We start from the raw sequence: 17,311 nt of genomic DNA, 5'->3' as shown, positions 1-17,311 counted from the left end.
GTTCTGTAACAGTTTTTTCCTTCTGTTGTAGAGTTTGTTTATGGCAGGGGACCACCAGATTGGCTCCTTTTTTTTGGAGGAGAGCATCTTAGTTCTATTGGGAATGGCCTGTTCCATGGATTTGTGTACATGTTCGTACAGTGCATTGGAGTATGATTCAGCAGACCTGCATTTGTTCTTCATTTGCATGGGCATTGTGAAGTTAGCCACTTCAGTTTTTAGAAAGCTCAAAGTTGACTTTGGAAAAGTTTTTTTTACAGTTGTTACCTTTATGGGGGGTGTGGGTGGGCTGTGGATATCCATGGTGACTAGCTTGTGGTCAGATCTGACCAGGGAAGACTTGAAAATTGGTGCAGAGCAATGGTCACCCATATTAGTAATAGCCAGGTCAAGGATGTTGCTACCCCTAGTGGGGGTAAGAATGAGCTGGTCCAGGGCATTGGAACTGATGAATTCCAGGAAACATTGAGCAAGTGTGTTGGTACTTGAGTAGTTTTTGCAGTTAATGGAATGGTAGTTAAAGTCACCCAGTATGAGTGTGTTGAGTTGGACCTTAATATTTTCCAGGAATGTGGAGTGGGAGTCTTGGGACATGGTGGGGGGATCTATAGCAAGCAACAACCTGGACTGCAGTCTTGCCCAGTGTTAGTTGTACCTTGAGTATCTCTGATGCATTATGTTGGGCTACTAGTCTGGAGATGTACATATCCTTTATGAATATGGAGAGACCACCACCTTTAGGGCTTTGGTCCATGTTTTGGGGCCAGAAGGTGTGATATGAGTTATAGCCTGGTAACACAGGAGTGCTTTCAGGTGCCTTGAACCAGGTTTCCATTATGGCACAAATGTCGATGTTCTCCATTTTAAGGAGCACTTTGAATAAGTGCATTTTGAGATTTAGGCTTCTAGCGTTGAGTATAACCCTCAGATTACATTTGCTTGCAGCTGTTATGGTGGTATTTTGGTCTTCTGGACATTGCCTAAAAAAGGGATTATAGGGGTGGCAAGAGCTTTGGCCAGTATATGGAATCTCAGGGTGACAGAGGCAGGCCATCTCTAGTAAAGCATTGAGGTCTGTTGATCATGCCATCCCAGGCAGACAGATACTGGATCCCCTTAGAATGACACCAGAAACTTAGCCAATTATTGAAGTCAATCATTTTATGTTTGCACTGTGGTATCATTATGGGAGATGATAAGATTCTACACAGAGCTAGGGTCATACCCTCCTGGACTACATGATCTAAAAGCTCCTTCATGTCTGTTTTCATGTAGTCCAGGGTGGTGCATCTCAGGTCATTCACACCAACATGGACCATGACCGAGTCATATCTGTACCTGTTGTGGAGGCACCTAGTGCATGTTATGTGGCGTATCCTGGCTCCTGATAGGCAGCTGACCATTACCTTCTCCTTATTCAACCTAGTCAGTGGGACATCAGTGTGCCTTACTATTAAGTCACTTATGACAAGTGTATCTGGTAAGCTGTTTTGCATTAGGGGCTTTGGTTGTGTGGCACTCTGTTTGTGTGAACTATGTGGCTCATGGTTTTTGCTGTGGTGTGGTGGTTGTGTTTGTTTCTGCCTTGAAGGTCTTTGCTGTTTGAGTAGATTTTTATTAAGAGCCTCCTCAAAGGTGTGTGTGTGTTTTGTGCTATTATGTGATAGCTGTGAGGGTGTGTGGCTATATGTTCCTTGTGTTGAGATGCTAGTGTTGACTTTCTCCTTTTGACTGGCTATTCCAGTCTTAGCTGGAGTGTGCATGGCTTCCAATCTGGATATATAGGTGCATCACTTGTAAGTCTGAGTGTTGTGGGGTAAAGTAGAGGGTTGTCAGTGTACATGAGGCAGTTACTACATTGCCTCAGGATGCTCAGGTTCACCAGGTTAATAGGAGAAAGCACAGGAAACTCACATTTGGACATACCTGGAGGGGTGTGTAATTTATTAAGTACTGAGGCTGTTTTTATGAAAAGTTTAGTGCTGGTAGCAGTCTGTGTGCTACAGTAATTGCTACTGGAAGTCTGAACATGTGCTAGACTTAATAAGCTATTTTAAGTGCAGAAAAGAAGAATTAGCAAGATCTAAGGGAAAATTAGAAGAGTAGACTTTCTGGAACTGGTAATAGTTTACCCTAGCTTAGTGGTGCTGTGCATCATGCAAACCAGCGCAAACATGGATTTTTAAGGCAGAAAGTCAAAAGGGATAGAATGCAGCCCAAAACAGCCAATAAGGTACAATTTCTGAGCTGAAAACCACTCATCTAACAGTAGCTAGGCTGCTCAGTGCTTACCACTCCCACTGATAAGCAGAAAGGCTTCCCTCTATCACAGAAAGGTCTGGGCAACTCAGAAACTCCAATACAGTCCTGTATTTAACAAATCTGAACCTGGACTATTCTAGTAACAGAAAATGATGGGAAAATGAACAAACAAGATCATTTTATTTATTTATTTATTTATTTATTTTGGAAAACAGCAATAAATACACATAAAACAACAATAAATTCATTTTAAACACAGAGCAGGCCAGCACACGTGAGTGTGTAGCCAACAAACAGTAAATGCAGTTAAGATAAATGCAATAACATATAATACAACTATAATAAAGTGCAGTAAGCAAATTTAAGCATGAATAAGTAAATGGAGGTACTTAGAATAAACCAAAGTCTCTCTTTCTCCTTTCTGCTGATCTTGTATTCTGCAGGATGCCAAAACAGGATTCACTGAGCTAAAACAAGTGCAAACCCATGCAAACATGGGTTTTTAAGGCAGAAAGTTAAAAAGGATTGAATGCAGCCCAAAATGGCCAATAAGGTACAATCTCAGAGCAAGAAATCACTCCTCTAGTGGTAGATAGGCTGCTCGGTGCTTACCACTTCCACTGATAAGCAGCAAGGCTTCCCAATATAACATAAAGTTACGGGCAACTCAGAAACTCCAATGCAGTCCTGACGAGACACATAACTCTCCTAAACAGTATGCCACTCAACCAAAGCCCCTAAGGCAAAACAGCACGCCCAGCACACTAGTCATAGGTGACTCAATAGTGAGGCACACTGATGTCCCACTCACTAAGTTGAATAAGGAGAAAGTAAAAGTCAGCTGCCTGTCAGGTGCCAGGATCCACCACATAATGCATGCACTCATGTCCCTCAGCAACAGGTACAAATATTACTCTGGCATTGTACATGTGGTGTGAATGACCTGAGATATGTACCTCCCTGGACTACATGAAAAGAGACATGGAGGAGCTCAAGGATTATGTAGCCCAGGCGGATACAGCCCTAGCCCTGAGCAACATCCTACCGTCATCCAGAATGGTACCACAGTACAAGGAGAAAATGATTGATTTCCACAATAGGCTAAGTTTCTGGTGTCATTCTAAGGGGATTCAGTATCTGTCTGCCTGGGATGACATGATTGACAGACCTCGATGCTTTTCCAGAGCTTTGGCTTCCGGATACTGGTCAAGGCTCTTACCTCCCCTATAGTGCCTTTTTAGGCAGTATTCCAAAGACCAAATTACCACTGTAACAGCTACAAACAAATACAATCTGAGGGTCATGCTGCTCAATGCTAGAAGTCTAAATCTCAAAATCCACTCACTCGAAGCACTCTTTAAAATAGAGAATATCGACATTTGTGCTGTAACAGAGATCTGGTTCAAGGCAGCAGAAAGCACCCCTGCACTACCAGGCTATAACTCATTCCACACCTTTCAGCCCTAGAACTTGGACTGAAGCTCCAAACGCGATGGTGTTTCCATATTCATAAAGGATGCACACACCTCCAAACTGGTAGCCCAACATAACGCATCAGAGATACCTTAGGTGCAGCTAACATTGGGTAAGACAACGATTCAGGTCATAGCCTGTTATAGGTCCCCAACCATGTCCCAAGACAGACACTCCACGTTCCTAAGCAGCCTAGAGAATATTAGGGTTCAACCTAACACTCTCATACTGGGCAACTTCAACTACCCCTCCATTAACTGGGAAAACTACTCCTGTACCAATACACTTGCCCAACGTTTCCCTAATTCATTAATTCCAATTACCTGAACCAGCTCATTCTTACCCCCACTAGAGGGCAACATCTTTGACCTGGTCATTACTAACATGGGTGACCGTTGCTCTACACCAATAGTCAACTCCTCCCTGGTTAGATCCGACCACAAACTAATTACCTTGGAAATCCACATCCCTCCCACCCACCCCCCCTTGGAAAGGTAACCACCATGAAAAACTTCTTCAAAGCTAACTTTGGTCTCCTAAAAACAGAGGTGGGTAACTTCATGGCACCCATGCAAATGGAGAAGAGTTGCATGACCATCAAATCATACAGCAATGCACTGTACGAACATGTACACAAATGCATGGATCTCGCCATACCCAATAGAGCCAAGATGCGCTCCTGCAAAAATAGGAAGCCAATCTGGTGGTCCCCTGCCAGAAACAAACTCTACATCAGAAGGAGGAAAATGATGCAGAATAAGCTGAAGTCCCAAGAATGGAGAAACTCCCTTATCAGCCTCAACAAAAAGTAGAGATCCCTCATCAAATCCTCTAAAGCTAGCTATGAAAACAGAATTGCAGCAGATAGTAAAGGCAACCACAAGGTCTTCTATAGTTATGAAAAGAATCTCCATGGCACTACCCTGATTTGCTCTGAGCTACTGCATAATGGCACCTCCTATACCAAGCCAACAGATATTGACAATATACTGGCTGACAGATTCAGTGCCAACTTTACCCCTCTCTCCTCCCCAAAGGACCAATCACAATAACAGTAGATTGCCAGGCACCCAATATTACTGCTGCACAGGTTAAAACAGCACTGTCCAAGGCCAAAAATACAGCTTCTATGGGACCTGACAATATCCCTGGCTGTGTTTTACATGAACTACAGAGTGAACTGGCACCTCACCTGTGTGCCCTGTTCAATCACAGTCTTACCTCAGGCTTTATCCCTAACAAATGGCATACTGCTATAGTCATCCCTCTCCACAAAAGAGGAGTGACTACAGACCCTGGAAACTACCGCCCCATTAGCCTGACACGTCTGATATGCAAAGCTATGGAATGCATCATCATGCACCTAATAAATAAGGATATAGGGATTCTCCAAACTCTGGATCCCATTCAGTTTGGTTTTGTGAAGGGTAGATCATGCCTGCTCATCTTGGTCGACTTCTTTGAGTCAGTCACTAGAGCTGTGGATGAAGGCAAGGTGGTTCATACAGCCTACCTTGATCTGGCCAAGGCCTGTGATACCATTCCCCACTCAGGGATCATAGAAAAACTCACTAAGCTAGGCATCAACCCCTATACCACTAGGTGGGTTGCAAACTGGATCACAGATAGAACACACAGTGTGAAAGAGGATGACTCCAAGTCAGACTGCCAACCAGTCACTAGTGGAGTCTCACAGGGATCGGTCCTGGGTCCTCTCCTGTTTGGTATCCACTTCTCAGAAGTTCAGGCCAACATGAAGGGACTCTGGCTGACAAGGTTCACAGACAATTGCAAGTTATTATTATTAAGCCATTATTAACTCCCCAAGTGATGTTGACATCCTACAGAAAGGCTTCACTGAGACCAACAACTGGTGTCAGAACCATGGCCTTAAGCTCAATGCTAAAAAATGTGCCATCATCCCCTTTGGGAAAAACCCAGTATCCATGAATTACCACATCGATGGTAGTCCACTGAACACAGAAGGCTTTATAAGAGATCTGGGCACACAGGTTGCCAGGAACCTCTCTTTTGACCACCACACTGCCACTGTGGTCAGAAAGTCATTCTACGGGGCACATTTCATTACTAATGGTTTTGCATCCCAGGAAGAAAGAGGTCATTGTTTCCCTCTATTCTTCCCTCATTAGGTCAATCATCGAGTGCAATGCCCCATTTAGCATGTACCTCACTAGACACCTGCAACAACTGGAGACACTGCAAAAGTACCTCACAAAGAGGAGACTAGGCCTTAAACACTTGCCCTATATGGACATACTCAAAAAACTCCAGCTATTCTCTGTCTCATATGCCTTCTTAGAAGCAATCACTGCTTGACTTACAAAGACATGTCTGACCCAGCTCTGTTAGAAATACACCTAAAGAAATCCCAATCTCTCCTCACCACACACTCCAGAGACCTCAACCTCATTACCACAATCAACAGAGCATGCTGGAGGGAGAGGTTCATATGGAATAGACTTCCCATATATGTCAAACAGAGTACTTCACTGGCCCTCTTCAAGATAAATCTTGATGAGTAGATGGGAAATAGAAAATTCACCCCGGGATCACTCCAGTGGCTCTACTCAACAGAGGCAATGGAAACTAAGGTTAGGTGGCACAATGCCTGGGTAATCCTATGGACTAGGCTTGTAGAGGCTCCAGGGCCATTAGCTTAGTACACACTTATGAACCTATGAACCTATGAATTCAGCAAATCTGAATCTGGACTATTCCAGTAATAGAATATGGTGGGAAAATGAGCAAACAAGATATACATTTTTTTTCATTTTGGAAAACAACAATAAATACACTTAAAACAACAATAAATTCACTTTAAACACAAAGCAGACTAGTGCACTTGCGTGTGTAGCCATCAAACAGTAAATGCAGTTAAGATAAATGCTTTTTGGTATGTACCTCACAAGACCTCTACAACAACTGGAAAGGCCACAGAAATACCTCACAGAGGATTACTGACCTCAAACAGATGCCCTATGCAGACTGTCTCAAAAAACTCCAGCTTTACCCTGTTGCATATCACCTACTCAGAGGCATTCTCTGTCTAACATACAAAGCTATGTCAAACTCAGAGCTGTTGGACATGCTCCATGTAAAGAAATCCCAATCCCTCCGAGCTACACGCTCTAGGAACCTAAACCTTGTCACCACAATAAACAAAACATGCTGGAGGGATAGATTCCTGTCCCAGAGACTTCCCATACTCTGGAACAAACTACCTATCTTTATCAAAAAAAGCTCCTCATTAGCATTCTTCAAGAAAAATCTTGATGACTGGATGGGAGATAGGAAATTCACTTTGGGGATTACCTCTGTGGCTCTGCTTGACAGGGGCACAGGAAAATAATTTTCTTGGGTGGCAAAAGCCAGGGTACCATTTGGCTAGGCTTATATAGGCTCTAGGGCCAATAGCCTAGTACCTACCTATGAACCTATGCAATAATGTATAAAATTACTAAAATAAAGTGCAGTAAGCAAATTTAAGCAAGAATAAGTAAACAGAGGTACTTGAAATCAACCAAAGTCTCTCTTTCTCCTTTCTGCTGCTCTTGTAGTCTGCAGGATGCCAAAACAGGATCTGCTGAGCTAAAACAAGCGCAAACCCACACAAACATGGGTTTTTAAGGCAGAAAGTTAAAAAGGATAGAATGCAGCCCAAAACTGCCAAAAAGGTACAATTTCAGAGCTAGAAATTAGTCCTCTAGTGGTAGATAGGCTGCTCAGTGCTTACCACTCCCACTGTAAGCAGAAAGGCTTCCCTCTATCACAGAAAGGTCTGGGCAACTCAGAAACTCCAATACAGTCCTGAATTCAGCAAATCTGAGCCTGGACTATTCTAGTAACAGAAAATGGTGGGAAAACGAGCAAACAAGATAGAATTTTTTTTTTCATTTTTTTTTGTTTTGTTTTTTTGGAAAACGGCAATATATACACTTAAAACAACAATAAATTCACTTTAAACACAGAGAAGGCTAGTGCACTTGAGTGTGCAGCCAACAAACAGTAAATGCAGTTAAGATAAATGCAATAAAGTATAAAAAATAAAGTGCAGTAAGCAAATTTAAGCAAGAATAAGTAAACAGAGGTACTTAGAATCAACCAAAGTCTCTCTCCTTTCTGCTGCTCTTGTAGTCTACAGGACACCAAAACAGGATCTGCTGAGCTAAAACAAGCAGATATTTAAGTTTCAAACCTCATACCTTTCTGAAAATCCATGCTACTGCAAACCTGTTATTCTATCAACTAAGTTTATAAGAGCAATATTTAAAAAAAATCCCAATTTTGGGCCTATGACCCCCCCCCCCCTTTTATTTCTGGTGTTGTCCAGATTTCTTGCTCTAAGAGGAAGAGAGTTATGATGTATTTCACTAAGTGATCTCACAAACAGTTATAATTATTGCTTACAAATATGCAGTTCTGTGCTACTTCTCTGTGTTTGCTGGTTATTCTTCTCTTATCTTACCAGTAAAGCATTCTATATCATTGGCCTTAACATGTGTGAGGATATTACATGGTAATAATATCATATCCAGTTGCCAACAAATGAAGGGGGAGGTTGGATGTGCATGAACAGAACCTATGAATTATGGGTTTACTATTGAAATTGCGAACGTTACTTGGGCGACAGTCGGATAGTCGAACGTATAAGGTCGTAAACAAGGATGTCGAAGACAAAATAATCAATCTAGGAACGGTTTTAACATGGGTCGAGGTAGGTGTTCAGTATTATTCCCTACTACAAACATCTTCCCTACCTCGACCCATGTTAAAACCATTCCTAGATTGATTATTTTGTCTTCGACATCCTTGTTTACGACCTTATACGTTCGACTATCCGACTGTCGCCCAAGTAACGTTCGCAATTTCAATAGTAAACCGAATTATGTGCTGCTTCCTTACATTTCCAACTTTGGCAAAAATACATCTAACACTTTGTAAGTCAACCCTGAGACACTCACAGGATATAGGACAGTCTGCATTGCTTTTCTGTTTACCTTCAACGAACCAGTAATCATTCACAGTTGTAGTCCATTAAAAACAAACACTGAGGGAGTGCCTGCACTATGTTTACATGTGCTACACAGAGCCACATAGTTGGGATTCAGCAGTCCTAATGAGTTCATACCTCATGTGCATCTTCACTTTGCTGACAGCCCTGAATATACACCAGAAGGCAACCGGCTAGCTAGGGAAACTGAAGGTGAGCAGACTTGCTTATGTGGTGAACATAGAAGTGAGGCTATTACTTTGGGGTATAGCTGCACAGAGGATTACTGATTTTGAGAAGGTATGCCTGCATTTTGTCAGCTACATACTGCATATGCTGACATATAATATAATTCTGAATAATCTGTTTACTATTTATATCTATATATATCTATATATATCTATATATATATATATATATATATATATATATATATATATATATATATATATATATATATAGATATATATATATAGGCTTTTACATTTTCATCTGTATGCACTAGTTAGAAGTATACTGATGTCATGGGTAAGTTTGTCAGGACATTTCACAGGTATACATGATTGGGAATACCTCCACATCGAATAGTCTGTATTAAATCTGTAGACATGTTTCGGGGACCTGTCTTTTGATAGCACTTTTAGCATTTCAAATGCTTTGTTAGCCAAATGTGTCATTTGCCTGTTCTTTTGGGGATGGGGACCAAAGCTGCAGTTCTGTTATGGCACAAATCTATTATTGCCCTCCTTTTTTGCATCCTGCCTGCACATATACATCAAATATGTCTCTGTTGTTATATGTTACTGTCATTTCTGTACAAATCTCCCACCTTTTATCTGTTTACACTACCACATAAGAACATGCAAGAATATGCCACTTATTCATATTATTAAACAATACATTCCAGGTTCAAGACTTGCCTTGTAAATGCAGCATTTGCCTCAGTTTTAGTTCAGGACTGACTTTGTCTGATGCAAACAGTACACAGCCAATACTTAGGGAGGTAAAGGTTGTGAGAGTTGCCTGGCATAAATGTTACTATATGTATGTGTGTAGGAAGAAGGTTTTAGGCCCCTAGGTATTAAGTGAGTGCACTATATATTGTCTCTTATCCAATGCAAGGGCATATTGAACTCACCTACATCTGTCTACACCCATAGAAGCTGGTGATTCCCCCTCTGACACCTCATCTGCGTGTGGCTGTGATGACATCTCCATTGGTGGTGGGAGGTGTCCTCCTTCCCCTTGCTAATCCTGCTGAAGATGTTTCCTCAGGATGATGCTGTTGAGCATGACACATACTGTGAATATTTCAGTACATGTCCATGGACTGTACTGCAGGCCTCCCCTCAAATGTATCTAGGCACTGGAACTGTGACTTCAGCAGTCCAAACACACACTCTATGATATTTTTGGTTTGAGCATGTGACTCCTTGTGGTCTTCTTCAGTGGGTTTGTGTGCATATCTGATGGGTGTCATTAGCCATGGTTCCAGTGCATAACCTGCATCCCAGAGTAAATGACGTTGTGGGATATCATCACAATGAACATCTGGTACAGTTGGGAGGTGTGCCAGATATGTGGTGCACCAGATATGTGAGCTGTGGTAACCACATGTTCAAGTTTATAGTCATCGACCAAGTACTTCAAGATCCTAGGGGAGGTCCGACGCCTCTTAAGTTAGAAGAATTAGAGTTGTACTGGCAAATCAGGTTATATGCCTATAATGCACCTGGTTTGAATGAAAGTTGCTCACTAAGTAGCATTCTTAAACTTAAGAGTCTTAATAGGTAACCTTCTCCAAGTTATAGTTTATTGATATATGTTTTGTTTCCTTTATTATGATAGTTCATAATATGCTGTTAGAGCGTTAAATTTATCAGTATATTGTGAGTGAGTCCTTATGTATTTGGTTCATTACAAAGTGATTTTTTATCACTAGTTTATTTTTATATTTATTTTTACATATATTTTCTACATTTTTAATTCACAAGCTTTTATTTTTTAAGGTTCTTTTGTTAGTTAGACTAGTGGTGCTTTGTCATTATTCTCATTTTCGTAGTACATAGTTATAATTGCTTTCCTAAATTTGTACTGTTTGAAATGAGTGATTTCACTTTAAGTATTTAATTCGATAATTGAATGACTTTTTGCAGTTATATTTAAACTCTTTTTATGTGCTGTTGTTTTTATCTGAAGAAGTTTGTTCACTGTAATAAACGAAAAGCGCTTCATCTGATCTGACTACAAGTGTTGTATTTACTGGTGCTGCATCGTGGTTTCTTCCCTGTCTTTTTGGATTTACACCTGTGGTAACTGCCAGATTTTCCAGCACACACATTCAATGTGATTCTCTTGGCATTACACACTACTTGGCAGTTAGAGTGGTGCCCTTTTCTGTTTATGTAGAGCCTAACCTGTTCCCCAGGTGGTGCCTTAATTTCTATATGTGTGTAGTCTACTACATGGTAGAACTCCTGCATATTTCTGACCCTCTAAACTGTACAGGGACAATAAATGTGGTCACTGGCATGTTGGAGCATAGCATTCAGGATTTGATATAGAATTCTGGATACTGATGCCTGTCACACCCCCAGCATGTCACCTGTTGGTTTCTGAAAGGTACCCGTCGCTAAGATTCTAAGTGCTACAAATACATTTGTCTCTACTGGGATGGGTACCCCTCAGTTGGCCCTGGATATGAGTTGAGGATGACAGAGGTTGCAGAGTTCCTGTAGTGTGCTCCTATCTACCCTGTAGCACTCTACGATTTTCACATCATGTAGGCTGTGAAAAGTTAAATGGGGCCTGAAAACACTTCTTCTTGGCCTAGGTCTATTGGCAGCTGCAACATAGGCTTCAGCCTGTTACATATGCAAATGAATTAAGGCAGCAGCAGCCCCTGATATTTCTTCCATGTAGACTCCTTCCCATGGCTGTATTCCAACAGGTTGTGGAATTCACAGGGAAAACTAGCAATGAGTCTACACGATTGTTTTGTAACTTGTTAAATAGCTCCACCATGTTTGATTGGTTGATTAGCATGCAGATCAGCTGCTTATGATGTAATTAGGATGGTATAGTGTTTACATTGTTTGCGCGGTGGTGCATGCCTCTACACGGAGCTTATTGAATTTAAAACTCTGTGCCAACATGTGCGTGTCACAGCACAATGCTCTTATAATAGAAACTGTGTTGGGTTTATTGAATTTGGCTGCATATTTATCTAAATTATATAAAATGATATTTCAGAACTATACATTTCATATCAAAGATAAATACTGGAGTTATGCTGTCCAAATGAGTGCCTTAATTTTAACTCTGATAGATAAAAAAAATCCTTAAAAAAACACATCAGCATTATTTTGGTGATTAGTCTCTTGAAAATGTTTCCATACATCATTAATCATGCCACATTGAATTGCAATTATATACTAACATGAAGTAATCAAAATGGATCGACAGCATATGGTTTATGATTGATAAGTTCAATTAGCCTTTTGGGAAAATACAGTCTTTACTTCAAGTGTTGCTGTCTTATAAATTCATAATAAAAGAATATTTGGTATTATTTATTGCTACAGTTTTTAGATGTGTACTAGTTTCATTTCAGACTTCTCTGGAACTTATTGAAAATGGCCAGGAACATGACTATAAAGAAATGGACAAATGAGATTATGCCTTCATTTGTAGAAGTTAATAAATGCTGTCACTGTTGTGTTTCATAAAGAAATGTCAGCTATTCAGATGAAAATAAACAAAATAACCACAAAAAAATAATGACTGGATAAAACTGAACTCATTAACCAATAAATATTATACAACGACCCCACCATTAATATTCAAAACGTGCATGCTGATTGGTCAGTGTGCACGTTATAAATCAGAGTTATAGTAATGGAAAAAGGTCCGGTCACCCGGACTTTATCCATTACTATAACTCTTTTTTTACAGCAACAGAGAACGCAAGATCTCCATTGCCTCACACTGTCTCGCTATGTTAAATGAGTTTAACATAGCGAGACAGTTTCTAAAAAGCAACGGAGATCTTGCTTTCTCCGTTGCTTTTGCCCATAGCTCTGATGTACTGCATAGGCATACGAATGCGCAGTACATCAGAACTGCCACAGAATACCAGACAGCTGCGGAAGGGCAGCAAGGAGGAATTATACAATGCCATTATTTAAGAAAAGTAATTATTTTTTTCTTAAATAATGTCATTGTATAATAACAATAATCCACTTCTGGGTGTGGGTAATGCTGGATTTACCCACGGTTGGCTTTGTTTGGCCACTCGGGCTTCGCCCTCGTGACCAAACCACGCCAATCGTGGGTAAATCCAGCATTACCTGCACCCAGGCATGGGTTATTGCTATATTAATCTCCATTCTATAATCAGTTTATAGCTGTTTAATGAATTTTACTAGTGTAAATAATTATTTTGTTTTATTATGGTAATGTCTTTGATCTTGTATATAAAATTTCAATAAAATTAAAAAAAAAATCTTGTCTTGCAAATATCTCGAGAAACTGGTAGTTTCTGTATTCTGAGGCTATGTCTTATGACAGTATGGAATGTTGGAAGAGAATAACACAGTGAGAAAAATAATGCAGAAGGTAATTAAGGCACAACTATAATTTAATAAACACTATAAACATTACTTAATATTTCCATTTTGCTGAAACGTCTCAAAAGAGTGCAGTTAAGCAGCAGTGCTAATGATGCTCATTGTATTTATTTACTTCTAAGTCAAGAGAATCATTTTGCTTTTTAAATGGTGTCTGGATTTGCAAATGCTTTTTATTGCAACTTGGTTATGATTTCCTTAGTGACAAAGCTGGTATAAGAAAATCGCCTGGTGATACTGTGCAGTTTGGTGATACCTATTACTTCCTGCATATCTATTACAAAATGAACACTTGTAGAATTAGAATTAACTGATCAGATGCCCACGAACAACTGTTTCTTAAAGCAGGGGAGACAAGCAGAGAAAACATAAGAGAGGAAAGGAAGATTATTCTACTAAAGATGGTTCTAGCTAGGCTTTCTGTAAGTCCCAGAGAGAGAGAGAGATGGGAAAAAGGAGAGAGACAGCAAGACAGACATAGTTTGCTGGATAGATACTTGGAAATCTGATAGATCAGATACTATTAAGTTCAGGGTGTTTGCTCTAAAGAGAAAAGACCCGTTTTCCCATTTGGTATATACTTCTCTGTCATAAAAGCTGATATCACTAACTATGAGTAATGAAGTGTGCTAATGATTGCAAACTGGGGGTGGCTATCAAATCCCATTCTGATGTTCAAATTCTCCAGCAATAGCTAGACCAAATAAATGCTCGGTGTGTTTGTCTTGGGGTCAATACCAAGAAATGCAACAGAGTTTCCTTCAATAACTCTAGCATCACTACCATTTACCCTGTAGATAATGTTCCTCTTAACTCTGAAATTATTATCAGGATCTTGGCTATTTACATTAACAACAAACTTCTTTGATCACTTTGCATATCTCTCAGCTGTACCTGATTTTGCCTCACATTACAGTTTCATGCTTCTTATTTTTCAGAAAATACATGTTGCTGCGAATCTTGCTCTGTTAACTGCTTAAGTTAATCAGAGTAGTATTTAAATTTTACCCAATTTTGGGACATCGTTTTCCATTATTTTACACTTTTGCCAGAATTATTGAGTAAAGACATTAAACAATATGATACCATGTCTCTGTAGTAATTAGAAATTCCTCCCAGAACACATTTTATTCTTTGCGGTATATTCTCAAGCTCCAAAGAAGTTATAATCCCACTTTATTTTTCTGTTATTAAGCACATCATTGAATATAATGCCCCTATGGCATATTTAACTAAACACCTAAACAAACTTGAGAAACCTCAATGTTTCCCCACCTAAATGATTTCATGTCTCAGTACCCTTAGCTACTCATATTGACTAAAAGCCCTGTCCCTCTTCTCAGTATCATGCAGACTCCTGAGGAATGAACTCTGATTAGCCCTCTTTGCTATGAATCGCAGAGTATCTTTGAACTCCTTCACCTACGCAGAACCAGTAGTAAAGCAAACACCCACTCAAGAGACCTAAGCATATGCTACCTCTTTGTCAACAACAGATGACTGACATACTTAAAATGTACTCTGCATTTCTGGAATTGGCTGTCCTTACACATAAAGCAGAATACTTCCATAATAACCTTTGAAACTATCCTGGATGATTGGATAAGTAATCCCACTACTTCTTTGCTATGAATGGCCCAGCATTTTTTGAACTCATTCACCTGCATAGAACTAATGATTAAGCAAACATCCCCTCTAGACTCCTAACTTTATACTACCATTTCAACAGCACCAGATGGTACAACAGATACTTAAGCCAGCATAATCTACATTTGTGGAATAGGCTGCACTTACATATCATGTAAAGTTATTTCCTATCAACCTTTAAAACCACGCTAGAGGAGTGGATAGGTGATCTCAAACTTTCATCTGGATATGTGGAGAACATTCTCTTAATTGGAGGCATTGTTAGTCTCCCATCAAAACTACATGATATGACTGAACTTTTCAATGGTCTCCTTGACTGTAAGCTTAGTAAAAATGCATGAAACTAAAGCATTACTGTAATTTGTTCTGTAGTTCATTTAGTGACTATTTCTCCATTTTTACCTTAGAAGTAAATGACCATGTGATTGCTGAATGTCTACAAAAACTAAGATAACCATGAAGCCCTGTACATCAATTTCTTACTGTTTTCATGGACAACAAAGTCCCACACTTCTCAGAAACTCTGACTCTTATGGATTTTTACCAGTAAAAAATAAAAGCTGCTTCATACAGTTTGCTATTGGATCACAACCTTCAACCTCTTAGTACAAGAAATCTAGGAATAGCCAAAAATAATTGGGGTGACAAAGGTCTAAAAATAGGGACACATTTTAATTATTGTTCTTATAAACTTAGGAAGTCACTATAATAAGATGATTTTTATTAGTAAGCATTTTATGAAGGATATGAAGTCTGAATCCAGAGCTTATCAAAACAATCATGTATTGGTTTATGACAGGCTGTGCAGTAGTTCGTAACAGAAGTTTTTATTTGAATTTATATTTTATATTTTTACCACTGTTTTTCATTGTTTGTAGGAAGGGAGGGATAACTTGTAGACAGGATTTATTTTGATTTGTATTTTATTGTTTTACTTTTAATTTTCATTGTTAGTTGTTAGAAAATAATTGGTTTTAGATGGACAATCTCTAGCCATCCCAAGGGCCCTAGTCAGCTATAAATTCACATAGACTGCAGAGAGGACAATCCAGACAGCAACTAAACAATCCTGTGGTGGTTTGTGATTAACTGTGGAGTTACTTAGTAAGAGAAGTTTTATTTGTATTTGTATTGTATTTTTTACCACTATTTTTCATTGTTTGTAGGAAGGAAGGGATAGCTTGTAGACAAGAAGATATTTTCTGATTTATAGCTTGCTGTTTTACCTTTAATTTTTACTGCTAAGTCATTAGAAAGGGATAGATTTTATACAGGCAAACCCCATCCATCCCAAGAGACATAGTCAGCTATAAATTCACACGGACTGCAGGCAGGACAATCCAAAGCTTATCTAAACAATCCTTCCTGCCTTGCTTTGTGATTTATTGATCTTTACTTTTAAAAAGAGGTGCGACTGCAAGCAATATTGTAATGAAATGCCAGCTTTTGTGTGACTTTAAGAAGATGTACAGTCCAAGCAACAATTTTCTGTACTTAATTTATAGTATTTAGTTGTATATTGTTTGTGTTGCCACCTCACAGCAAGAGGTTCTCCGGTTCGATTCTCACCTGGGGTGCCTTCTGTGCGGAGTCTGCATGTCCTCCCTGTGGTCATGTGGGTTTCCTCCGGGTGCTCCGGTTTCCTCCCACATCCCAAAGACATGCAGTAGGTGGATTGGAAACTCCAAATTGGCCCTAGGTGTGAGTGTGTGCATGTGTGTGCCTTCTGTGAAAGGTTGGGCGCCGGGCTGGCAACTTGACACTGTAAAACTCCACTGCCAATCATGAGCGGACAGATGATCTGCTGTGGCGACCCCTTACCAAAAGCCAAAAGAAGAAGAAGTTGTATATTGTTTGTGTGATTTTTCTCATAGAAATTGATTTAAGTTCTCTTTGAATTTTGTGGTAACTGATTTTGATTATTCTTTTCATTTAGAGTTATATTCATTTGCAGCTGAATATGGATTATTAATGATTTGCTAAAGCACAAATAACTTATATAATGTAACAAATGCTATGCATATTTAAAGATAATACCTGATAACACTGATGATCTGTGCTTTTCACATCAAAAGCTGGATGATTTACTTATCATGATTTACTTACCATTAGTAGTAATAAATCTAGGCATACATCTTAAGAAATGGAAAATTTGTAGAGCATTTGAGCCTAATTTTGGGAACACGTTCAGACAGGATGGTGTGCATTTGTTAAGATCAGGAAAGAACATTTTTACAGCAGATAGTTTGCAATATTTGACAAATACAAGGCAGGATTTTTGCCAGGTCAA

The sequence above is a fragment of the Protopterus annectens genome, chromosome 6.part0, assembly GCF_019279795.1.
Source record: "Protopterus annectens isolate FY-2018-M chromosome 6.part0, PAN1.0, whole genome shotgun sequence".
Taxonomy (NCBI): Eukaryota; Metazoa; Chordata; order Ceratodontiformes; family Protopteridae; genus Protopterus; species Protopterus annectens.
This window is presented reverse-complemented; position numbering follows the sequence as displayed.